The sequence below is a fragment of the Phoenix dactylifera genome, chromosome 2, assembly GCF_051530095.1.
Source record: "Phoenix dactylifera cultivar Ajwa chromosome 2, Ajwa_hap1_PhDact_Kaust_v1.1, whole genome shotgun sequence".
NCBI classification, from domain to species: Eukaryota; Viridiplantae; Streptophyta; class Magnoliopsida; order Arecales; family Arecaceae; genus Phoenix; species Phoenix dactylifera.
Window position 1 is genome coordinate 54,722,090 of NC_143191.1, and position 20,946 is coordinate 54,743,035.

Consider the following 20,946-nt stretch of genomic DNA (forward strand, 5'->3'; position numbering starts at 1 on the left):
AATAGAAGGCCGAGACTATTTCCGACCTCCACCCCCGATGCGGGAGTTAGAAACTCGGCGGCACTTCAGGAAGTATTGCCGCTTCCATCGAGACCACGACCATGACACAGAGAAGTGCTTCTGAATCCGAGATGAGATTGAAGCACCAATCCGCCGTGGGGTACTCAACTGGTTCGTACAGAACCGGCGGGATGAAAGAATGCCAACGGAGAATGCCACACCACCTGAAGATCAAAACGACAACATGCCCATCGCTCGCACAATCAACACCATAGGGAAAGGTCCGACTGAAGGGAGCTCAGCTGAAGAACTGACCGAGAGGAAAGTCCCTCCGAAGCGTCAACGCACCTTTGAAACTATCTCGTTCTCGGACGAGGACTTAAAAGGAGTTGAAATTCCTCATGATGACGCTGTGGTCAGCTCCATGGTCATGAATAAATTTGATGTAAAGCGTATTTTGGTTGATAATGGAAGCTCGGCAAATATTTTATATTACGATGCTTTCCAAAGAATAGGAATGACAGAGGGCCAGCTCCGAAGAATGAATGCTCCGCTGGTCGGGTTCATCGGAGATTCAGTTCCGGTTGAAGGCGTGATCAACTTACCTATCATAGTCGGGCTCACCCCTCGAGAGAGCACCGTGAGGATGGACTACCTTGTGGTCCGCCTGCCTTCGATCTACAACGCCATCCTTGGCCGACCAAGACTCAATGCCCTCCGAGCTGTAGTCTCGACATACCATCTGCTCATGCGGTTCCCTACCGAGCGAGGAGTAGGCGAAGTTCGTGGGGACCAGGCGACAACCAAACAATGCTACATGGCGACCCTCAAAGCAAAGCAACCAGCCAAAACACTGAGCCGAGCAGAACAATCAACTGATGCGTCAGCCCAAGCTTCGGACCGCGCGCTGCCCATCGAAAATCTGGAGGTATGGGACGAGCCTAGGAGGGAACGGGCAGAACCTGGTGAGCTCCTCATCCAAATCTCCTTAAGAAGAGACTGTTCGGAGCTAACCGTATAGATTGGATCTAGCCTGAGCCCTCGCGAGCGGGATTGTTTGATTAAGTTCCTCTAGTCCAACATGGACGTCTTCACCTGGTCGCCTATGGATATGCCAGGAATAGATTCCGAGGTCATGGTCCACCGACTTTAAGTGAAACCAACCTACAAGTCGGTGAGGTAGAAGAAACGGAGCATCGCACCAGAATGACAGCGAGCTGCGGCCGAGGAGGTTGACAAGCTCCTCGAGGCCGGCTTCATCCGAGAAGTCTCCTACCCAGATTGGCTCGCCAACGTAGTTCTCGTGAAGAAAGCTAATGAAAAATGGCGCATGTGCGTGGACTATACCGACCTGAACAAGGCCTGTCCAAAGAACAGTTTTTTCCTTCCCAGGATCAACCAGCTCGTCGATTCCATCTCGAGACACCAGCTGCTGCTGACCTTCAGGTACGCCTTCTCGGAATACAATCAGATCCGAATGGTGCCCGAGAACGAGGAGAAGACAGCCTTCATCACCGACAAGGGCCTCTATTGCTATAAAGTAATGCCGTTTGGATTGAAAAATGCTGGGGCGACGTATCAAAGGCTGGTCGCCAAGGTGTTTAAAGATCAGATAGGCCAAACCATAGAGGTCTACATAGACGACATGCTGGTGAAAAGCTAGATGGCAGAGCATCACATCACTGACCTCGACGAAGCATTCTCTACTCTCAGGAAGTACCAAATGAAGCTCAACTCCACCAAGTGTGCCTTCGGGGTTACCTCGGATAAGTTCCTCGGCTTTGTGGTAACCCAACGCGGGATCGAAGCGAACCCCGAGAAGATCCGAGCACTGCAGAAAATGGTACCACCAAAAACGGTCAAGGAGGTACAACGACTCATCGAACGAATTACGGCCCTAGGAAGGTTTGTCTCCAAGTCGGCCGAACGGTGCCTCCCGTTCTTCAAGATCCTCAAGCGGCCAAAGGATTTCCTGTGGACAGAAGAGTGCCAGCAAGCCTTCGAAGAGCTCAGACGCCATCTTGCCTCCCCTCCATTACTCACAAAGCCTCCGCAAGGCGAGCTTTTTTTTCTATACTTGGCCGTCTCCCCGGTGGTGGTAAGCTCGGTCCTAGTCCGAGAAGAAGACAAGTCTCAAAGACCGGTATATTACACCAACTGAGTTCTGAGGGATGCCGAGACCCGATACTCCAAGCTGAAGAGGACAACCTATGCGTTGCTCACCTCAGCCCGAAGGCTCTGACCCTACTTCCAGACCCACACTGTGGCTATACTGATCGACCAGCCTATAAATCAAGTCCTGCAACGGTCGGATCGCGCGGGAAGAATCGCAAAGTGGGCAGTCGAGCTCGGAGAATTCGACCTCGAGTACCGCCCGAGGCCGACAGTTAAGGCCCAAGTGCTCGCCGACTTTATAGTAGAGTGCACCTTATCGGACGACCCCGAGCCCGAGCTCACATCAAGGGAGGAGACCTCGAGGCAACTATGGGTTCTACATGTGGACGACTCCTCAACCTCGGGAGGTAGCGGTGCAGGCCTCATCCTCACTAGCCTGGATGGGATGGTCGCAGAGCAAGCTCTACGCTTCAAGTTTTCCGCCTCGAACAATAAAGTGGAGCACGAGGCGCTTGTCGCCGGGCTGAGGTTGGCGAAGTAGCTCAAGGTCAAGAGCTTGACGGTCTTCAGTGACTCCCAACTGGTCATGAGCCAGATCTTGGAAGATTTCGAAGTGAGGGAGCCATCGATGCAAAAGTACCTCCAAAAGGTGTGAGATATCACCTTCACACTGAGCGCCTTCGATATCCAACACATCCCAGAGCAGAGAGCGCGAGGGCGGACCATCTGTCAAAACTGGCAACTTTCCGCATGAGCGAGCTTCCGAAGATCACAACGCTTGAGTATCTCGAAGCACCCAGCACTGAGAAGTCTGAACCAGTTCTCTGTGCCAAAATCAAACCAAGTTGGATGGATGCGTTCGTTAACTACCTGCAGAGCGAAATCCTCCCCGACGACGAGTTCGAAGCCCGCCGAATCAAGCGTCAGGCTTCCTGATACCTCTTATACGAAGGCAAGCTCTATCACAGATTCACAGGTCCTTCACCTCTCCCCTCCTTAGATGTCTCCGTCCTTCAGAGGCGGATTATGCTATGCGAGAAGTCCATGAAGGGATCTGCGGGAACTACCTAGGAGGCCGGGCAGGGCCCACAAAATTCTACGCCAAGGATATTATTGGCCTACACTTCAAAAGAACGCCGCAGACTTCATCCAAAGGTGCGATCGATGCCAGCGAAACGCCAACATTCAGTGCCGACCCTCAGTTCCACTGACCTCGATCAGTGCCCCCTGGCCATTTGCCCAATGGGGGATCGACATCTTGGGCCCATTTTTCAAGGCTACGGGACAGAAAAAGTTCCTCATTGTCTCCATTGACTACTTCAGCAAGTGGGTCGAAGCTGAACCGGTGGCCCAAATCTCCGAGCCAAAAATGCGAGATTTCGTCTGAAAATCAATAATCTGCAGGTTTGGGCTCCCTCGCGTCCTCATATTCGAGAACGGCCGTCAGTTCGACAATGATCGCTTCAAGGAGTTCTGCTCCGAGCTCGGCATCGACTATCGTTTCACCTCAGTTGCTCATCCACAGACGAACGGAGGTGACAAATCAAACATCCTTCAGGGACTCAAAACTAGACTCGATCGATCCAACAATGGATCGAAGATCTCTACAATGTCCTTTGGGCCTACAGAACTACATTCCGAGTTCCTACCGGCAAAACCCCTTTCAACCTGGCTTACAGAATAGAGGCGGTAATTCCCTTAGAAATCGGGCTCCCGTTGCTAAGGGTGGAGAACTATGATGCAGCCTCCGACTCATCCCAGCTCAGAAGTAACTTGGATCTCCTCGAGGAAACAAGGGAGGCCGCTTGAATCCGCATGGCAAGATATCAATAGAAAGCGGCGCAATACTATAATTCCAGGGTAAAAGTCAAGCTCTTCGAAGTGGGAGATCTCGTCCTGAGGAAAGCTAAGGCTTTTCAACCTACCGAGCAGGAAAAGCTTGCCCCAAACTGGGAAGGACTATATCAAGTTGCTCGAGTTCAGCGGCCTGGAGCATATAAGCTGGAGTCCCTTGAAGGGACTCCCATTCTCCAAAGCTGGCACTCCGAGAACCTCCAAATGTATTATCAGTAAAGCCCCCCGGGGGTCTCCGGTGTTTGAGAACATAGCCAATAGGGCATTTCTCAAGATTTCCTCTTAATTATTCAACGCTTCTTCTAATGTTTATCTACTTGTAAACTCCAGGATGTCCCAAAGATGATTCAAGTCCTTAAGGGAAACCTGGCGAAGCTCCGACCAAGTTTGGATGCCCGACCAAGTTCGGAATGCTCCGCCGCGCCAACTGCAAACTCGGTCTCCCCCAACCTCAGGTCCTACCAAATGATGCCCGACCAAGTTCGGATACCTCAACCAAGTTCGGGATGCTCGGCCAAGGTCGGATGCCTCGACCAAGCTCGGGATGCCTCGACCAAGTTCGAGATGGCCTGCTGCGACGACCTCGAGTCCTACCTAATGATGCCCCGACCAAGCTCGGGGGCGCCCAGCTGCATCGACCGCGAGCTCAGCCTCCCTCGACCTCTGGCCAAGTTTGAGGTCAAGAGACACGCAAGTTCCGACGGTCAAACAATAAGCCAACTTCAATCCACACTGCAATTAAAGTTGAGCCCAAAGACTTAGCGAGATTCTTCCGAAAGTTGAGCCCAAAGACTTAGTGGGATTCTTCCAAAAGCTGAGCTCAAAGACTTAGCGGAATTCTTCTAAAAGCTGAGCCTAGAGACTTAGTAGAATTCGCAAAAAAATATCGAAATCACCTGTGAAAATGAATGATGCGCGGAGTCCAACTCAAGCAGTCAAAGATAAGAGTTCGTTGAATGGACAAGTAAAAGCGAATTCAAAGACACAATGAGATTTAAGAAAGCATGTTTCATTAATGGGGAACCCCAAGGCTGAGTATAAAATTTGGTCTCGAGGCCGATCCACTTGGCCATACAATGGCTACAATGGCCGACCTCGTTTACAAAAAGAAAGAAGAAAAAACTAAGTCCTAAGGTATTTCTGGAGCAGCAGTGGTCTCGTCATCGACCTCGAGGTCATCTACAACAACCACATCGGGATCCCTAGCAGGAGCTGCCCCGGGATCCTCTGCTGGCCTGTCTCTGCGAGCACCTGTAGTGGCCTTGGTTGAAGCTTCGCAAGCAGCCTCGGGAGCAGCCTTAGAAGCTTCCCTAGAAACACCTTTGGTGGCTTCTCTAGACGAAGCATCCTGAGCAGTCTGCTCAGCCGCCTCAGTCTCGGCCTCGATGCCCCCCACTCGGCCTCAGGGCTCTCGAGCGCACTGTCGAACGCGCTGTCATCCTCTAGATTTTCGGGCTCGCTTTCATCCTCAACGACCCCCAGACGAGGCTGAAGACCGATGAGGTCAAGCTTGGGACAAATCCTCTGCATCTGCCTTCGAAAGTCTTTGAAGCTGCAGATGAGCCTGTCAACCGCTTCTTCCTTTATCAGCTCGCAGAACTTAGCCGACCCGCAGAAGATCTGCACAGTGTTCTGGGCTTGCTCCGACGCCCTTCTCTCTCGAGCTTCGAGTTGCTCGATCTTCAGCCGAAGGACCCCTGCCTCATACTTGTGGCGGGCGATCTCGGAATAGGCATCGGCCAGACGTGCCTCGGAGGCACGGAGCTCCAACCTAGCCAAAGCATGCGAGGCCTTTTCTTCATCGAGGCGCTCGACTGTGGATCGAAGCTCGGCCTCAGCAGCCTCCATCCTTGCAGTAGCCTCCCTTCGTGTAGCCTCGACTTCGCCGAGCTTCCTCTTGGCATCCTCTTGCCCCTTTTGGCTCCTTTGAGCCTTGTTCTGACACTCGGACGCCGCGGTGACCAGCATGTCGATTTTATAAAGATGCTGTGAAAAAAGAAAATGGAGGTGAGCCGAGATCGAAAACTTAAGAGAATATGAAGATCAAAGCTGAAAGACAACTTACTCGGATGGCAGAGCGGTAGGCCTGATCGACAAAACTGCCGATATCACCAGCTTCGAGCTTAGCTCGGTCGGCTGGGAGCAACGCACAGCGAACCACCTCGCGTGCGACATTGCTATCGTGGAGGGCCGAGTCATCCTCACAGACCGACCACTCCGGGCAGAAGGGCCTCCTTTCGGAGCGACGCTCCCGGCTCTCGACGAGCTCGGGATGTCGGTCCTTGAGGAGCTCGGAAGGCTAGGCCTTGAAGAGCCCGATAGAGAATGATGAGAGGCACTTGGGACACTGAGACCGCTGCCCAGCTCGGGCCCCGAGCGCCGCAACTGGACGACCTAGCGAGGTCGCTGAGAAATAGGGGTCGGGCACGCTGGAGCCACTGGATCTCTCGCGGCCCCGGAAGAAGTTGCGCACTCGACAAGGGGAACTTCCTCCGGCCCACGCTCCCCATTCCTCTTCTAGCTGTTCTTCCGAATGAGCTTGGAAGTCCCAGCTTCGAGGCCCTCAACCGCGATAGGAGCAGAAGTCGAAGCTGGCTTAGCCTTCTTTCTGGGCACAGGGTGAGCCCCGCCGGCCTCGGCTGCCCTCTTCTAGTACCTGGCAAGGAGGGCCGCGTTGTTGGTCACCATTCTTGCAATATCTGACAAGAAGAAAGAACTCAAGTGTCAGACCAACACCCAAAAAGGAGAGAGGAAAAAGAATAAGAAAAAACAAGTGAAACAAAGGACGACGAAATGAGGGAGGAGCAGTGCAACCGTCCTTACCCTCAGGGTGCGCCGAGCTTAAGCCAATGTTCACCAGAATCTCCTCGCTTAGGAGGTCATTCAGAAGAATGTCCCCCTCGAGGCTGCGAAGAGCATCGAGAATCTTCTGCTCGCTCACCGAAAGCTTTGGAGGCTTGTTGATGGCCTTGAGCTGGGGCAGCCCCCACGATGGGTCAAACTCCCACGTGTGCTCGGAGGAGAGGAAGAAAAAATTTTTCTTCCACCCACGAATGGAGGAAGGAGCATCTCGGAAGAACGGTCTACCACCCCGAAGGGCAAGGTAAATCCATTCTCCGTCCGTGGGGTTGGATTTTAACATGAAACACCAACAGAAGACGTTTACCGAGATCGGTATCTTGTGAGCGAGGCAAAGCGATAAAAAATCGATGATGGTCCTCCACGAGTTTGGAGTGAGCTGCGCTGGGACGAGCTGATACGCCACCAAGAGCTCATTCACGAACCCATGCAGAGGGAATCTCAAGCCGGCCCATAGTCTTTCCATGTACAATCCGATCCGACCCGGAGGAGGTCTCGTAACCCGGTCTTCCGACCTCGCAGGCTCAAGATGGAACCCACGCTGAGGGAAAAACCGAGCTCGGATCAGGTCCAATTCCTCCTCGGCCAAGTTTGACCCGATCCCATCTGGGCTCTGGCCTATTTTCGATACGACCCCCCTTCTACGGGAAAGATCCCTACCGGAAGATGAAGCACCACCCGACATTGCCGTGCTCACCAAAAAGAGACAGAAGGAGGAAAAAAAAGGAGAAACGGAAAAGAAAGACTGACAGCCCCCGAACGAACGTGGGAAGAGCAACCTACCGTAGTCCTCACCGAAAAGGCCCGCAGACAAAGGCGAAGAACCAAGAAAAATCCTCCAAAGAGCACCTTGAAACACCCCCGGAGAAGGCTAAACAATGATCGGAAAAAAGAAGAAAAAAGTGGAAGAAGAAGAAGACAAGAGCTACGGCGGCCAAATGAGAGCTTTTAGGGCCAGGCCAGGGTTTATATAGACCCTCCTGACGGCTCAGATCGACAAGGCCAAACTGCGCCTTCCATCTAGATCGCGCCACGTATCGGCTCCGGAAACCAAAGCAGCATATCAACTTGGATCGACGCTTTAAAAGAAGAATCGAAGCGGCGTCTCATCGGATACTGGAGCCTCATCATGAACCCGCGGCTCGAAACTGCCTCAAAAAGCAAAAAGCTGCCACGACGTGCTCTCATTAAAGATGCCTCTGAAACGCTTGAAGCGACGAAGCAATTTAAAGCCGTCTGATTCCACCTGCGTGATGAAAATAATTACTTCCTTTGTCCGAGCTCGCAAATGACTCGGATTCGGAAGTCGGGGGTAGTGTTTGGAGAAAAATGGATTGCTCAAAGCACGTGGATAAATCGCCGGCACTTGATGGCGAGCGTGACAGCAGCAAGTGATGAGAGCACAAAAGTGCGACCTACATGTCGCCTAAATTAGTATTATTGCTAATCGATAATGATAAATTCACTAGATTAATATTATATTTGGGTTTGGCACAGATTTTCATAAATTAGAGATAAAATGCACATTAAGTACAAATTTGACTAAAAAAGGATCCCTTTCCAGATCTGACCCGGTTGAAGATCGGGTCGGGTCCGAGTCGGGTTTGGGTCCGAATCGGGTCCATTTCTTTTGTGTTTTTTTTGAAAATAATTTTGGGCAAATCTAAATTGGCTATATCATAACTATAAGGTGTTGGGTAACCCATGACTTGAAAGAATTGCACTTGACATCCAGCCAGGATAGATGACCCGTCTACAAGCCAAATTTCATATCATACTATTTTTTTATTTATATGACTAATTGGACAGAACTTGGTATCTCCCAGCTCCCATCTTACGAGGGAAAGGAAAATCCAAGCCACCGCGTCCGCGCCCCCCTCCGTGATCCAAGCGCCCGTCCGCGTTCATCCGACGATCCCGCACGGCGTCCAGATCCTATTCCGGAATCCAAGCCACAGCATCCCCATTTCCTCCTCTCCCGCGTTTCTTCCTTCCGCAATCCATCCCAGCCACCCGTGAAGGAGGAAACCAGCATCCCAGCATCCGACTGCAAGCATCCCGTGCGAAAACAGGGAGAGCAACGGTCCCCACCATCCCGTGATCCACTCGTTCCGACTGCAAAGAAAATCCCAGCCAAATTCTTCCATTTCAGCATCCCGGATGACCACCTTCCGCTCCTTCCCAGCAACCAAAGAAGGAAGTCTCACCGTGCCAGCCACCGTGCCAGCAATGAACCGGAATCCCAGCATCCTTCCTCCTCCGCGTGTGATCCCGACGATCAAGCCCAGCCGAAGCAGAGAAGATCCTCCGAACCGGAATCCCAGCATTCTTCCTCTTCTCCCGTCGCTGCCAGCTCTCCCATACCATGAACGCCCCAAATCCAGCGCCCAAAGAAGGAATCACGCATCCGTGCCTCCCAGCGAAGCTGCAACAATCCAGCTCCTTCCAATCTCCGGCAATCCCGCTCCGCCTCTTGCGCGTCCCCACCTTCCGCTTCAGCTCCCAGCAGCCGTCCACGAAGCTTCCGCCCGGATCTCATCCGTGATCGACTCCTCCCCGCGTCCTCACCGCGTCTGCCATCTCCCTTCCGCATCAGGCGTCCGTCCGCGGCTATAAGAAGAGAAGGAGGAAGAGGGAAGGGGGTGTGCTCGGTTGAAGGCCAAAGAACAGAGGAGCTTGGCGGGTTTGGTCCAAGACGATTCGGAAGAGTAATGCTCTGTTTTCAGATTTGAAAACAGAGCATTACATTTCTTTTGTTTTTTTTTATTTTTTTATTATTTTAGTTGTTTTTCTTTTAGAGGTTATATTTTTAATTTGTGTTAGTGATTCTGTTTTGAGTATCATGTTGTTCTTATTTTAAGTTTAATTAAAGAGCAATGTGTTGTTTTTAGTCTGAATTTTAATTGAGAGCAATATTTTAAGTTTTAAATTTAGAGAATTTTATTTTGATGGAGAGTTTTACTTTTGAGATTTTATTTATGCTGAAATTTTAATTTCTTTTATGCAATACATTAAATCTTCTTTTATGAAATCTATGTTTGCTTCAATCCTCTTAGTTTTATCCATTTTAATTTATGCCAAAACTCTTCTTTGATTAATTAAATGCTTTTTGAATTTAAATACCTGTCTTTTAGTTAATTTCAATAAAAAAAACATTCTCCGGTAGACTAGAGAATCCATCAATATCCTTAAAATAATGTTTTTTCTTCCATCATTCAAAAGTCGATTTTGAATCCGAGTGAACGTTCTAATTTTTTTGCAACTCCAATCGCCTCCCTGTGGATCGACCTCTTACAACCGCTATTCTTCGAGTAGGAAAGGTAAGAGTAGAATTTAAATTTAAACTTTGTTCGTCGGTTCTAACAACGATCTGTCTAGCATATTTTTAGTTAGACAGGAATCGGTCGAACAGAATTTTGGCGCCGTTGCCGGGGAGGCAAATCGAGAAGCAAGAACGATCACGAAGATCAAATTGGATTTTGGATGCCCGGAGTGAACGCACTCCGGTAGTAAGTTTTTATTTTTATTAATTTTCCTTATTTTGATTATTTTAGTTAGTAAATTTTGTAGTTATTAAATTCTGAAATTTGAAATTCGTAATTAAAGTTTTCTAAAAAAAGAAAGTAAAAAAAAAAATTTAAAATTTTTTTTTTAAAAAAAAAAATTCAAGAATTCAAAAATTTAAATTCAAAATTCGAATTCTGTGATTCGAAATTTGAAATTTAAATTTCAAAAAAAAAGTAAAAAAAATTTAATTAAATTCAAAAAAATATTATTTTTGCTAGTAATTGATAGGGTGCAATCCCCCGAGGTGATCATACCTCTATTGGGACTCCTCACGGAGTAATCTCCAGAGCTTATTCAACGGGCATTCAGAGATTGACTGACGCATAAGGATTAGTTTTAGTTCACATTCAAGTTATTCCTATATTAAAAATTAAAAAAAAAAAGCAACATAAAATTAAAATTAAAAATTAAGAAAAAATAAAAAAAATTAAAAAAAAATTGCTTGCTCATTTAATCAGTACAACCTAATGACATTGCATAAACTTTTAAAAAAAATATTGATTATGTGCTGCATTTAGTATTCAGCATTTGCATAAAGTAATTAAGGGCAAAACCCATTAAAAAGATAAGGTCGGGAAGTCATTACCTGTCCTTAGCCCAAAAATCACCACCTTGCATACTTATCCTAAGCCAAATTAAATTAAAATTAAATTAGACGTCGGCCTTAGGGTTTTCGAGCTCAATTAGGCTCTTAGAAAGAAGCGGCTGAAAGCCACTCCAGTGAGGATTTAGTAATTGGTGATGTCTAGGAAAGTTTTACAACAGTGAGAACTGTTACGGGTATTGTGGTATCGGTGTATCCCTTCTGGCACCACTGCACACCCCGGGACTTTTCTGGTCACTGGTTACTGGATCACTTAACTGGTAAGCTCAAGCTTAATCTGAAAGGGAGATTAGGAGCTGTCTAATCTAGAGAGAATTTCAGGAACTTTTTTAACCTGATAAGTCTCTATGCAACTAGATTTAAGAACCTACTAAACCTCACTTAGCTCTAAGACTAATAGGGTCAAATTGTTGTGTGGTGTTGATTGTGGTCATCTTGGTCTAGCCATTCTTCTTATCTTTTAGGATTTCATTTAAAAAAAAATTGAGTCTAATTAAGTTGTGGAAAATGTATGCATGGTAGAAGGTCATTAAGGGATAAGTTAACCCCATTTGATCCTGAGATTGACAGAACTTTTCATCATAACCTGCGAACTGTAAACCAACCGTCGATCTCTACAATGGGTGAACATATTAGAACCCTGAATGAATTATTCGCACCCGCATCTGCTAGTCCCCCTACTTGCATAGTATTACCAATCAATAATGCAGCCCAATTCGAGATTCGGGCTGCAACAATAAACATGTTACCCAAGTTTCATGGGTTCGAAGGTGAACAACCCTACATTCATCTGAACAAATTTTTGACAATCTGTCAAACGTTTAGAAACCAAAACTTAGATGAAGAGGGTATTAAATTAAGGTTGTTTCCCATGACTTTAGAAGATCGTGCTGCTGCATGGCTGTATTCCCTTGCTTCAAATTCCATCACATCATGGGAACAACTATCTAAGAAGTTCATGGCTAAGTTCTATCCCATGGTAAAAACTGAAAAAATTAAAGATGCTATCAGAACTTTTAGAGAAAAATCAGAGGAGGAATTTTTCCAACTTTGGGAAAGATTCCATGATCTTTTGGTCAAGTGCCCGCACCATGGGCTTGACAAGGCTGATCTAGTACATTTCTTTTATAAAGGACTACCTCCGGCACATAGAAACATGATCGAGTCCATGCACAAAGGTAGGTTCATGGACCAAACCCCAGATCAAGCCTATGAATTTCTTGTTGACTTAGCCGAGAACGCCCAAAATTGGAGTAGCTATGGTGAGGAAGTAAATAGAGATGAGTTCGGGTCTAGAAAACCAGGTAATTATGAAATGAAAGCAGACCCAGAACTCAAAAATGTCATATCCAATCTGGTGACTGGAATGAACAACTTAAGTAAAAAGTTTGATGCTTTCACTGTTTCCACTAGTTCGAGTTCATACAAAGAGTCAAATCCCGTCATGAAAGTGGATCACGAGTCATATAGTTTGTGTGTTTTGTGTAACAGTCCTGAGCATCTAGTGGAGTGCTGCCCTAATCTGCCCACTATAAAGGCCGAGCAAGCAAATGCTCTAAATTCATATAGTGTCTTTAAGAAGCCCACTCCCAACTCGTTCAGCCCAGTTTATCACCCTGATAATAGGTTCCACCCAAATTTCTCATACAAGCAAAATGAACCTATTCAGCATCAAGGTGGTCCACCAGGTTTTCAGAACAACTTCCCCAGGATAGGTCCACCACAAATGAACCAACCTTTGGTTCCATTTGTACCGCCTTATAATGCCCCTATCCCACAGCAACCTTCACAATTAGAAACCATGATGGCTAATATGATGAAACAACAACAAGATTTTATCAAGCAACAACAACAGACCAATACAGCCCAAGCCCAGACTAACCAATTCCATGCGCAAGCAATTGCAAAACTTGAGGTTAGTCTGAGCCAAATAGCTAACTCTCTAGGGGATAGGAAGAAAGGGGAACTACCTAGTCAACCAGTGCCTAACCCTAGTAGACAACAGAATCAAGGGCCGAGAGGCCAGTTTCAGATTGATTCTAATGGAAACCCTACCCATGAAGTCCAGGCAATTACCACTTTACGGTCTGGCAAGCAAGTGGACAACAAAGTCCAACTTCCTGTGCAAGAAAAAGAAGAAAAGCATGAACCAAACCCCACCCAGAAAAAGGCACAAGAACAGGGAACACAAGGAATAGAGGAGAAACCAATAGAGACTTACACACCTAAGGCTCCCTTTCCTAGTAGACTACAAGACTTAAAGAAAAAATCTCAGTACGATGAAATCATGGAAGTCTTTAAAAATGTTCAAATAAATTTACCCTTCCTAGATGCCATCAGACAGATCCCCTCCTATATAAAATTCTTAAAAGACTTAACCACGGTGAAAAGAAAAACCAGTATTCCTAGGCAAGCTGTGATGGCTGCACAAGCCTCATCTCTTATTCAACAGCAGATTGCCCCAAAATACAAGGACCCTGGTTGCCCCACTGTTGAAATTAAAATAGGAGAAACCATCATTCGGAGAGCCCTATTAGACTTAGGAGCAAGTGTGAACCTATTACCCTATTCTGTCTACACCGAACTAGGTTTGGGGGAATTAAAACCCACAAACATCACTTTGTCATTAGCAGATAGGACTGTGAAGTATCCTAAGGGAATTGTAGAGGATGTAATTGTAAAGGTAAATGAGTTTTACTATCCTGTGGACTTCGTTATCCTTGAGACTGAACCTGCAATACATCCAGACAGTCACACACCTATAATTTTAGGTAGACCTTTCTTAGCCACAGCAAATGCTGTGATCAACTGTCGAAATGGGATGCTGAAGTTATCTTTTGGCAACATGAAAGTCGAGCTTAATGTCTTCAACATAAGTAAACAACCACCAGACGACAAAGAAATCAATGAAGTTGACATGATTGAAAGTCTGGTTCAGGAGACTTTCTTACAAACTTATAATAAGGACCCTTTAGAAGCTTACCTTGCCCATTCCGAGGAAGGGATCAAGCATGCGCCTCTTAGTTCTGTTCCCCTTATGAGCATAGATCGTCATCAGCCGACTGTTCTTCATCGGACTTTTCCAAAACCATTCTTAGATAATGGTTGAAAAAAAAGAGGGAGATTTACATTTTGTCTGGCTGAAGACATAAAACTTAGCGCTCTTGGGAGGCAACCCAACATGTAAATATCTTCTATTTAAAAAAAAAAAGTTCAATAAATTACTAACATACAGGTTTGGGGGATTTTGTCCCAATTTTCAATTTACCCACCCATATCAGGTAACCTCTCCTCTGTCCTCTTATACTGCTTTAAATTTTCTTTAACATTGAGGACAATGTTAGATTTAGGTTTGGGGGTATTTTTACGCATTTTATAAAGAGAAAAAAAAAAGTTTTTAGTTAAAATTTTTGAAAAAAAAAATATACAACACACAAGGTATATAAAATCTAAGAGCCCAATGACTAGTTAGAAGTAGTACAAAGTGAGTTCTTTTTATTAAGTTCCTTTTAGTGAGTTGTAAGCTAATTAGTGCTTTGAATTTCACAACACATCTGGCCTGCATTTTCTAAGGTATAGGTTCGACATTGTGTTGAGAATATGGTAGCAACCTCGAATCCTGATGAACCACCTTTTTCTGATCCAAAAAATAAAAAATAAAAAAAATGGTGGATTTAGTCAGGTACATCGAAAAGGGCTAGCTATTGTCAAAGGTCAGCGGGCTTGTGATGAGGAACCCGAGCATAGGTCCGTAGGGGAGTCTTGATGCCCGACACCTCATGCCAACTGGTGTGAGAATTGTCGACTAATTGCCCGCTACATGGAGGAATCATCACAGGAGTAAAAGTGCACAATATATACATTATCATTTCTCTTTCAAAAAAAAAAAGAAAAAGAAAAAAAAAGAAAAAAAAGAGAGAAGAAAAAAAAAATGAAAAACAAAAAAATGTATATTGACCTTAAAAAAGACAATAGTGTGAAAGCCGTCGTTGTAAAAATTCGAGTAAACTGGAATATTACATATAAAGCCCATGAGGTATTAAAGTAAACATCCACAGCTCTCGAAATCCTGCAGAAAAGATGATTTTGAATCAGCAAATAGGTCTTGTCCGACCAATTCTTGGAAACTACTAATATTAGCGATATTTTGGAGATCCAAAACCTTAGCTTGTGCATGGTCCAAACTTCACTAAGCACTCAAGTATAAATAAGTTTTACAACTCCCTAACGGAAAACTTAATGACTTCAACTTAAATTGCATACTAACCTAGAATTTGGGCTACTTAATAATTAAAACCTTGTGTGCTTTTGAAATTCTTATCAGTTATGTACTTGAAATTAGACTTTCATTTCATAAAATAAATTTTATTTTGGGATTGAAGTTTGTGGGTAACTTCACTGCAAACCCTCACGAGACAACACTCGTCCACTAGGGTAACCTAGGGGTTTAAAGGCTTGTTGCACGTGCTAAGTGCAATCGTAATGCTCTACGAAAATGAGTATTTATCTTACTATTTTTAAATAATAAATTACACTTTTGCACTCTCATTTTATCATTTTCACACTAAATTGCTAGAGACTAGCAATAAGCTAGTTGGGGGGTGTGATGAGAGCACAAAAGTGCGACCTACATGTCACCTAAATTAGTATTATTGCTAATCGATAATGATAAATTCACTGGATTAATATTATATTGGGGTTTGGCACAGATTTTCATAAATTAGAGATAAAATGCACATTAAGTACAAATTTGATTAAAAAAGGATCCCTTCCCAGATCTGACCCGGTTGAAGATCGGGTCGGGTCCGAGTCGGGTTTGGGTCCGAATCGGGTCCATTTCTTTTGTGTTTTTTTTGAAAATAATTTTGGGCAAATCTAAATTGGCTATATCATAACTATAAGGTGTTGGGTAACCCATGACTTGAAAGAATTGCACTTGACATCCAGCCAGGATAGATGACCCGTCTACAAGCCAAATTTCATATCATACTATTTTTTTATTTATATGACTAATTGGACAGAACTTGGTGTCTCCCAGCTCCCATCTTACGAGGGAAAGGAAAATCCAAGCCACCGCGTCCGCGCCCCCCTCCGTGATCCAAGCGCCCGTCCGCGTTCATCCGACGATCCCGCACGGCGTCCAGATCCTATTCCGGAATCCAAGCCACAGCATCTCCATTTCCTCCTCTCCCGCGTTTCTTCCTTCCGCAATCCATCCCAGCCACCCGTGAAGGAGGAAACCAGCATCCCAGCGTCCGACTGCAAGCATCCCGTGCGAAAACAGGGAGAGCAACGGTCCCCACCATCCCGTGATCCACTCGTTCCGACTGCAAAGAAAATCCCAGCCAAATTCTTCCATTTCAGCATCCCGGATGACCACCTTCCGCTCCTTCCCAGCAACCAAAGAAAGAAGTCTCACCGTGCCAGCCACCGTGCCAGCAATGAACCGGAATCCCAGCATCCTTCCTCCTCCGCGTGTGATCCCGACGATCAAGCCCAGCCGAAGCAGAGAAGATCCTCCGAACCGGAATCCCAGCATTCTTCCTCTTCTCCCGTCGCTGCCAGCTCTCCCATACCATGAACGCCCCAAATCCAGCGCCCAAAGAAGGAATCACGCATCCGTGCCTCCCAGCGAAGCTGCAACAATCCAGCTCCTTCCAATCTCCGGCAATCCCGCTCCGCCTCTTGCGCGTCCCCACCTTCCGCTTCAGCTCCCAGCAGCCGTCCACGAAGCTTCCGCCCGAATCTCATCCGTGATCGACTCCTCCCCGCGTCCTCACCGCGTCTGCCATCTCCCTTCCGCATCAGGCGTCCGTCCGCGGCTATAAGAAGAGAAGGAGGAAGAGGGAAGGGGGTGTGCTCGGTTGAAGGCCAAAGAACAGAGGAGCTTGGCGGGTTTGGTCCAAGACGATTCGGAAGAGTAATGCTCTGTTTTCATATTTGAAAACAGAGCATTACATTTCTTTTGTTTTTTTTTTATTTTTTTATTGTTTTAGTTGTTTTTCTTTTAGAGGTTATATTTTTAATTTGTGTTAGTGATTCTGTTTTGAGTATCATGTTGTTCTTATTTTAAGTTTAATTAAAGAGCAATGTGTTGTTTTTAGTCTGAATTTTAATTGAGAGCAATATTTTAAGTTTTAAATTTAGAGAATTTTATTTTGATGGAGAGTTTTACTTTTGAGATTTTATTTATGCTGAAATTTTAATTTCTTTTATGCAATACATTAAATCTTCTTTTATGAAATCTATGTTTGCTTCAATCCTCTTAGTTTTATCCATTTTAATTTATGCCAAAACTCTTCTTTGATTAATTAAATGCTTTTTGAATTTAAATACCTGTCTTTTAGTTAATTTCAATAAAAAAAACATTCTCCGGTAGACTAGAGAATCCATCAACATCCTTAAAATAATGTTTTTTCTTCCATCATTCAAAAGTCGATTTTGAATCCGAGTGAACGTTCTAATTTTTATGCAACTCCAATCGCCTCCCTGTGGATCGACCTCTTACAACCGCTATTCTTCGAGTAGGAAAGGTAAGAGTAGAATTTAAATTTAAACTTTGTTCGTCGGTTCTAACAACGATCTGTCTAGCATATTTTTAGTTAGACAGGAATCGGTCGAACAGCAAGCATACTCTCTCGGCGCCCGACCTCAAGGCACCCGACCTCGAGGCGCCCAACCTCAGCGCACCCGACCCCAGAGATTACAACCTTGATCTTGGCTAAGTTAAGCCCGATCGACCTCAAGTCCAAAGAAGACCCAGTCAAAGGGAGAAGCAGATCTCCCTACTCCACCGAAAATCAAGTCCCCCTCCTCATCCGGGGTCCAATCCCGCGATCTCCGCCTCAACGATTGTCAACGTTTAAATGCGCACGATCTCAACAAACCACCAGCCAGCCCAAATCTCGGGTCGTCTACGGTAACTCATTAATTCACACGATCACGTCCAATCACTACGGTAACTCATTAATTCGCACAGTCACGTCCAGTCACAGGTAACCCCTACATCTTCTCCTATAAAAAGGGGGCTTCTTCTTCTCCTTGGGAGAGACATCTTTTTACGTAATCTCTCTCCTTGCTCTACAAGAAAACCTCCCTTTGACTTAAGCATCGGAGGGCCGGCGCTGGAACCCCCGGCCACCGGCTTCTTGCAGGTCCTCTGGAGAAAGCCGTCCGCCGCCGCACCACCTGCCAGAGCTCCTCCTCCTCGGTCCGCGGTCACCCCCGGGTTCAATTTCCAGTAACAGATGCTATATGCATGTTGGGAATCAATAGAGGTAAACTTGGCTTAAAGATGGAATTAGGTGTAACTTCTATGATATTAATACCAAGTATGTAGAGGACATCAGATTTCTCTTACGGCTTCTACTTTGTTGGATAGTGTCATCAAGCTGTGCAGCAGGAAACTTGCTACAGAGGAAGTAATTTTTGCATGTATTCATCTAAAATTGAATACAGATGCATAATATAAGCTATTATTATGCCAAACTCTGGAAAACTACTAAACTTACCAACTTAACCTATTTGAGCATATTGGTGATTACCAACTTCTATGATTGGAAGACGAGTTGCTTCCTAAACTTCACTGTTATTAACTTAATGACATCCAAAAATATCATTTTTTTATTTGAATCTCAGTATGGGATCGGATAATGGTTTCTCAATATTTTTATGCAGGAGTAGGAGTTTCTTGTTTGTATTGCCTATGGCTTAATGGTTTCTGGTGATGGGTGGTATTGTTGTGCCATGAAATTGGCTCTTCTTCTTCTTCTTTTGAGAGATTGAAATTTGCTATTGAGTCTCTGCTACTTTGCACGGGGAGTTGAAAGAACTTTTATTATATGTTTGTGTAAAAATGAGGGAACTTTTATGTATTTGTTTCATGTTTCACGCTTTTACTCTATATGGTTTCTTGATATGCATTTCAGTTTGCTATTATCCTAATATAGTCCATAGAACAGTAGTTTTGCCATCATTTGATATTACAAAACTATTGCCATTAATTGGTTTTGATAATCGGTCTCTTGTGTTTAAGAATGTTTGGGTGCTTATATAAAAGAAAATTTTAGTGGCAAAAAAATATTTAAAAAATTTACATACTTCTATGATGCTGAAGGCTTGGATTTGATTTGTGAATGTTGTTTCAGTATGACTGTTTAGTATGTATGTTTCAATGCTATATTATATAGACTCTTCATCAATGTCAAGCCACTTCTATTGATGACAAAACATAGGAACAAAGAAATATATGCGCAGTTGGTGCCACCTGAGGCTCCCAAATGTTTCACTCCAAGATGCAATCATCATCATGTATCTCATAGTCTTTCCTCCTGAATCACTTAATTTCATACATCATAGGTACAAAGTAACATATGACAAAATGTTGATAGTATAGTTGCCAATCAGATGTCCTTTTTGAATGAGGCAAAATGTCATGTAATACTTTGTTTTGGATAGGATAACTATTATCTGCTGCATGAATAACATGAAATAACTATATTTACATTTTGGAATATGATTCAAAGTCTCCATGGCTGCATTGCAAGTAGAGCAAGTACAAGGGTCGGTATGTCCCTCATTTTGAGCTGGACGCGAATCAGCACTTACTGATGCAAGAATGACACCGGGCTCACTTCAATGCCAAAAAGACGTCTTCGATTGGATGATTTTCATAGTCCCTCCATATGAACATATTAATACCTTCAAGTTTCAAATCCAAGCATATGATTCAGCTGGAGGATTCTGATGAAAAGAGCTTTTTTACACCTCTCTAACCGAGTTTTTTCGCTCCGAACTGAACTTAAAAATCAAAGTGTCACCAACTCAAAAGGTAGAAGAAGGAAAAAAATCCTGTTTGCTGTTTTTTTTTCTACCAAGTCCATCTCTTTGAACAGCTTTCCAGCAACAAATCAAGCTTTCGTTCTCCATAAAAAGCTCCCAAAGTTGGATTGTTTTCTTGAAATTCCTTCAAAATCTTTAGTGCAACAGAATGTTTTGCAAAAAGAAAGTAGAAATTATAAAATTTAAAAAAAAGAAAGAAAAAAAAACCAACCCAAACAAATAAATCAAAGTGCTTCCGTTCCTTAATAGCCAATCTGACTTGGCTCGAGTCTTGACACATGAATGACCTAACTCTCATGAATCAAGACCAAATCAAGCTGCTGGATTGTGAAGCTTAGTCATAAGGTGCAACTAATTAAACAAGGTCTATCATGAAGATGGTCATTATTAAGACCCCTAAGACTACTTGGTTCATGTGGAAGTTTAAGCCTAACATATAGTTATAAATATAATCGAACCCTATAATGGATAGGATGTACATATACTTGAGGTTTACATCCCTCTCTTCTCATAGCTACAAAACTTCAAATTTTCTACCATCAAATCCTCCACTGGAGAGAACAGAAGGGGGAAAAAATGAAATTATAGAATGGCACCCATTTATTAAGAAAGCAGAAATTATTTTAAAAGAGTATAATTTTTTGCATTATTTAAGAAAATGTAGAAACTCTTATTAGTTATTTTGGAAAGGCTTGGTTTCCTTATTTCTTTTAGAAACTCTAAAGAAATGGAAAATGTTGCACGAGTTAGACTTTTATTGTACTCTTCAAAAAGGATTCGTTCTTCTCCACGCACCCTACCAAAAAAAAAAAAACAATAACAACCATGTGTCTTTTTTTGTTGGACTCTTCAAAAGGAAAATAATACTAGACGTAAATTATTTTTCATGCACCAAAAAAAGGACAACCATGTATACAAAACAATCAAGTATAAAGGATTCATTTAAAGTGAGACTCTTCATAATGGAAATCTAACACGAATAAATTAGCTCACAAAAAGAATCACACACAAAGAAAGTCCAAAAAAAATTCAATTTCTTATTTCTTTTGCAAACTTAAAGAAAATTGCTGCTTACTATTTTTCTTGACATATGAATAATTTCAATC